Genomic DNA, 6000 nt, shown 5'->3' with positions numbered 1-6000 from the left:
AAAGCTTGTAGTTTGTCACTTCCACCTATATGGATCAACGGTTTTATTCACGTCACTTTATACTACAGTTCCTTATCACATCATAACCAATCAAATGCTCTTTAGTATCTGGCATGCCCCGCCCCCTTTAAGAAGCTTCTCATTTGTTTTTTATTTGATGCACTTGAGCTCAACCACTCTCGCTGGCAGAGCTGTGATAAAACAAAACACTATTGGCTGTTTTTTTTAAAGAGGGAGGAGCTACTCTGTGTCCCACCCTCTTTTCGTGTTTCAGTTGAGATTGTCAAACATTGAATAAAAATGCACATTTCAAAGCACTTCACGGGACCTTTAATATATATCGATATTTAGAGGAATAATCCCGACTTACAATCACAACAAATGAAAGCATTTATTATTCTGACCAGTTTTCTGTAAAACAAACAAACAAAAAGCTCTGAAATGTATGCACTTATAGAATAAAAGAAATATTTAATGAACATTTTACTCAAACACATACCTAACAAATCCAGAGAAACTTTCAAAATATCTAGACTTCACTAAACCTGAATAATTCAAGCCCTAGTAAATATGCTTCATTTACATTAGAAAGCGCATAGTTCATCTACTTATTTTAAAGACAATGGGTTTACTCACTTTTTAAAGTAGTCAACTAATCGCTTTTTACATTGTGTGTAATTTTTATTTTTATTACTACTTAAAGTTAGTAAACTTATTGTAACTTAAAACTGTTAAGTTGACTTAACTCAATTTTTATAATTATGTGCATAATTAATCGACTTATTTTTAAGGCAACAGTTTAGGTAAAGTCAACTAATTGCTTTTTACAATGTACGTAATTTTATTCTGACTTTACTTACAAAAGAGTTAGTAAAGTCATTTTAACTTGGAACTGTTAAGTTGACTTAACTTAATTTTTATAATTATGAACAGTTCATCTACTTATTTTAAAGGCAATGGGTTTACTCACTTTTTTAAAGTAGGCAACTAATCGCTTTGTACAGTTTATGCCATTTTTATGTTGACTATAAAAAGTTAGTAAAATCATTGTAACTTAGAACTGTTAGGTTGACTTAATTTTTATAATTATGTGCATAATTAATCTACTTAATTTCAAGGCAACAGTTTTAACTCAAACAGTTTAAGAAGTCAACTAATTGATTTTTACAATGTATCCCATTTTTATGTTGACTTAAACTCATTGTAATTTAGAACTGTTAAGATAACTTAACCTAATTTTTATAATTATGCTTTTTATATTATATTATATATTTATATTTACTCACTTTTTAAAGTAGTCACCTAATTACTTTTTACAATACATGTTATTTTTATGTTAACTACTTTAAAAAGTTAGGAAACTCATTGGAACTTGAAACTCAACTTAATTTTTGTAATTATCCACAGTTCATTTACTTAAGCTAAGTCAACTTTAAAAAGTATGTAAACTCATTGGAACTTAGAACTGTTTAGTTGACTTAACTTAAGTAAATGAGCTGTGGATAATTACAAAAATTAAGTTGAGTTTCAAGTTCCAATGAGTTTACTAACTTTAAGTATTCAACATGAAAATGAGGTTCATTGTCAAAGCAATTAGTTGACTTTACTTAAAAAAGTTAGTAAACCTGTTGCCTCAAGAAAATGACTATGTCTATAATTATAAAAATTAAGTTCCAAGTTCCAATAACTTTACTAACTTTTAAAAGTCAACATAAAAATGACGTACACTGTAAAAAGCAACTAATTAACTTAACTTTAAACAGTGAGTAAACCTGTTGCTATAAGTAAATGAACTATGTGGAGAATTACAGCAACACGTTAACTCATTTATTTTAAGTAAAGTCAGCTAATCGCTTTTACAATGTACTTCATTTAACTTCGAAACTCTTCTGCATCGCAAGCTTTTTACGAGGTATTTTGTCCCTACATCCATATCAACATGTCCTCTTTTGTTGCCTTTAAGATTCACCACATCTGCGAATTGATATTTTGTAACAAAGTCGTGCAGATATAATCACTTCCTGGACATTTCTGAAAGCGTTTCATTATGTTACACGCCACCAAAAAATCACCTTTTCCCAAACAAGGCCGATCACTTTTGAATGCACAACGACATGCACTCTTTACTGAAAGTATTAGCAGTTATCATAAAGTACAGCGTATATTTTTATATCCAATAATTCATGATGTCCCTTTTCAGACAGACTCGCTCGGGTAAAGTTTAAAAAGCGTTTTGCACAGTCGACTTGAAGAGTTGGGAAACACGGAGAGCGACCAAAATGCACTGTGACCGGTGTCATAATAAGAGTCACTCTGAACCTCAGACCATTGATGATGCTGTCGAGCACAAACCACGTGTCTTTTTTGACTTGATTTGATTTCTGAACATGTTTCGAAGCAGTACGCCCGGCTCCAACGTGCCTTGTCATTTTTCAGCCTTCTACTTTTGCTCTCATCTTTGGTTTTCCCTTTTTAAACCTACTCATCCATAAGTATTTGTGATTTCTTTATTATTTGACGCACAGCGAATTCACCAAATGAGGTTTTTCACCTTGAATGTGAGCGTGCATATGTTGATGTAATCTGCTGCAACACTACACAGTGCGTCGGCTTCACATTTAGACTTTTATTATGTAAATCTGAGTTTTACTTTAAGTTTTAACCTTCTTGGTTGATGTTGGCCTATATTAAATCACCTCTTTATAGATGTTTTTTCACGTTGAGTGTGTGTGTGTGTGTGTGCGCGCATGTGATATTTGTCCAGTTTGCCAGAGATACAGCAGGACAGATAATTTCTGTTTTAACACCAGCATTTTGAATACATATTCACTCTCACTGCATTCCATACGGGAGCATTTTGTGTGTGTGTGTGTGTGTGTGTGTGATGTTTTGTATACTGTACATCAGAATGAGACAAGTGTGTGTGTGTTAGATCATATGCATGTGAACGAGTGTGAAATCACTGAGTGTGTTGTGTTCAAAGAATACTCAGAAGAATTAGATCACCTTTTTTAGTCTGTGGACAGTGGTGATTTCCGGCTGTAAGTGTAAATAATGGATGTAAAATAGAGTCGCTCGAGAGACGTTGTAGTTTTATAGTGTGATGATTTCATGTTTTCATCTGTCAGTTTCCTGTTTTTATAATGTAGACTATATTTCTTTTCTTTTTGTTTGTTTTTTTTGCTCTTGTGCACTATCATGGTAGTCAATACTGTAAGTAAACTGTTTTGTTTTTTTAAGGCACACTGTATTTATTAGTTCACTTAATTTATTTAGGTTTTTTTTTTTGGCTTTCTGTCATGGAAATAAAATTGTTTTAAAAAACATTCGTGAATCCGTGAATGAATTGACGGGCGTCACGGTGGCGCAGTGAATAGCACAATCACCTCACAGCAAGAAGGTCTCTGGTTTGAGCCTCGGCTGGGTCAGTTTCTGTGTGGAGTTTGCATGCTCTCCCCGTGTTCGCGTGGGTTTCCTCCGGGTGCTCCGGTTTCCTCCACAGTCCAAAGACGTGGTATAGGTGAATTGAATAAACTAAATTGGTAGTAGTGTATGTGAGTGTGTGTGTGGGTGTTTCCCAGTGTTGGGTTGTGACTGAAAGGGCATCCGCTGTGTAAAAATGTGCTGGATAAGTTGGCGATTCATTGCACTGTGGCGACCCACTGTTGGCGATCAGTGTGGATGAGGGTCACAAATTGATGGGCTACAAATTTAATATTAAGAAATTTAATTGAACTACTACATCAAATACTTGATGACTCACCATTAAAGAGAAATATTCATTCATTTTCCTTCGGCTTACTCTCTTTATTCATCAGAGTTCACCACAGCGGAATGAACCGCCCTTATCCAGCATATGTTTTACTCAGTGAATGCCCTTCCAGCTGCAACCCAGTACTGGGAAACACCCATACACTCACATTCTCACACTCATGACACGTTACACGTTTACACATCAACCCTTTTGTTTTTATTAAAAAGTGACTACACTGTAGATAGTAGTATAAAACTTATTTCCATACACTGCCAATCACACATGCTTTAGCTGAGTTTATGAACGCGGTTGCCTATCAGAAGCATTCAGATTATTTTTGTTGTCACAAATTTTAGATAAGTAAATTCCGCTGATGGTGAAGAAAGCTTCGGTAAGGATAACGGTAAGTCTTTTGACATTGTGTGGAAGTTTCCACTATGACGTCTACCATACTTTGGTCAATATGACATTGGTTTAAGATGTTTGCCTGATGTTAGATTTCGGTCACTTACCAACACAACCAAAAATCAACCAAATATCAACATTATTTGACGTCATTATTGGACGTCATTAGGTGTCAAACTCACTTCCTGGAGGGAAGTACTGCACAGTTTAGTTCCAACTTCCAACCCTGCTCCAACTGTCACGGATTGGTCAGGCTCTCACGATCCCCACTCACGAAGATCACCATCACCTGACTTCTAATGAGCACACAGCTGCATCACATTCACGAGCACCAGATAAAAGCACAGCACTCCAGTCGCTCATTGTCCGGGCTCGTCTCGACGAAAGCGGACAACTGAGCGACCACTCAGCGTAGTCATCCTCAGCTAAAACAAACGCTTTACTTACCTGTTCTCTTTGTATTCCTCCTAGTCTTCCTGGTCCACCCGAATCGTCCTGTCTTCCAGTCCTTCCAAGTCTGTGTCATCCTCTGTCAGCTGTATCTGGTGTGTGCTGTCCATCCTCGTGTATTCCTGTTACCCAGCCACGGAGGAAAAGACCCCAACATCACTCCTGATCCTCCTGGCTATCCTTCATGTGCTCCTTGGTGTCATTTAATAAACACCCTAACGTTTCCTTACCTCTGTCTCCTGTCCGCTTCATAACAGAAGCCCGGACCAATAACGACGACAACATGAGCACCCCCGATCACTTTCAAGAGCTGGTGGACCAGTTGAAGCGGATTCTACAGCCACCAGCTCCACTTTCCAACGCACCACCAGCACCGAGCACTTCCGCCTCCACAGTTTCTTCTTCGGCCCTTCCTTCCAGTCCCATGGCCCGACCAGCGCCCTACTCAGGCGGAGCGGGGGAGTGCAATGGTTTTCTGTTACAATGTTCCCTCATATTCGAAATGCAACCTTCTCTATATCCCACAGATAAGTCAAAGATCGCCTACATCGTATCACTACTCTCTGGGCCTGCACTTAAATGGGCTGAGACGATCTGGAACCAAGCCGGGCCGGTCATGAATTCCATCACTACCTTCACGGAGTATTTCAAAGAGGTGTTTGGACGTTCTGATGGGGAAGTAGCCGCTGGAGAGCAGCTGTATCATCTAAAGCAAGGTACTCTATCTACACAGGAATATGCTCTCCGGTTTCGCACTCTAGCAGCTGCAAGTGGATGGAATGAGAGATCGTTGTTGACCACGTACCGGCTCGGCTTGGAACCCACTCTCCGAATCCAGCTGGCCACATTAGATGATACTATGGGTCTGGAGAGATTCATCCAACATTCTCTCCGATGTTCCGATCGTCTCCGTTCCTATCAACAGGACACCATCACCCCCTCGTCTGCACTCCTCCAATCGCCTGAGTCAACAGCCTCTCCAGAACCAGAACCCATGATAATAGAGTCTGGAAGACTGACATCAGCGGAACGACAGAGGAGGCTGACCCGGGGTCTGTGTCTATACTGCGGTGTCAGTGGACACACCCGTATGGAGTGTCCCCTTCGTCCCATTCGGACTTCAGTGAGTGTATTCAGTACGAATATTGAACAATGTAAACCACTTACTACCACCGTACAAATAACTACTGCCTCTATTTCTCTCCTTGTCACAGCCCTCATCGACTCCGGGTCAGCAGGGAACTTCATCTCCCAATCCCTCTGTCGTCAACTCCACCTACGTACTGAGGCGTCCTCGCATATATACCAGATACAACCGATAACCCAGTGCACTCGATCTTCGACCCGTATCCATCGACAATGCGAAGACATCCTTCTTCAAGTGGGGTTGT

This window comes from Danio aesculapii, chromosome 6 (genome assembly GCF_903798145.1).
Source record: "Danio aesculapii chromosome 6, fDanAes4.1, whole genome shotgun sequence".
NCBI classification, from domain to species: domain Eukaryota; kingdom Metazoa; phylum Chordata; class Actinopteri; order Cypriniformes; family Danionidae; genus Danio; species Danio aesculapii.
The sequence above is the reverse complement of the archived record's forward strand: the minus strand, read 5'-3'. Positions refer to the sequence as shown.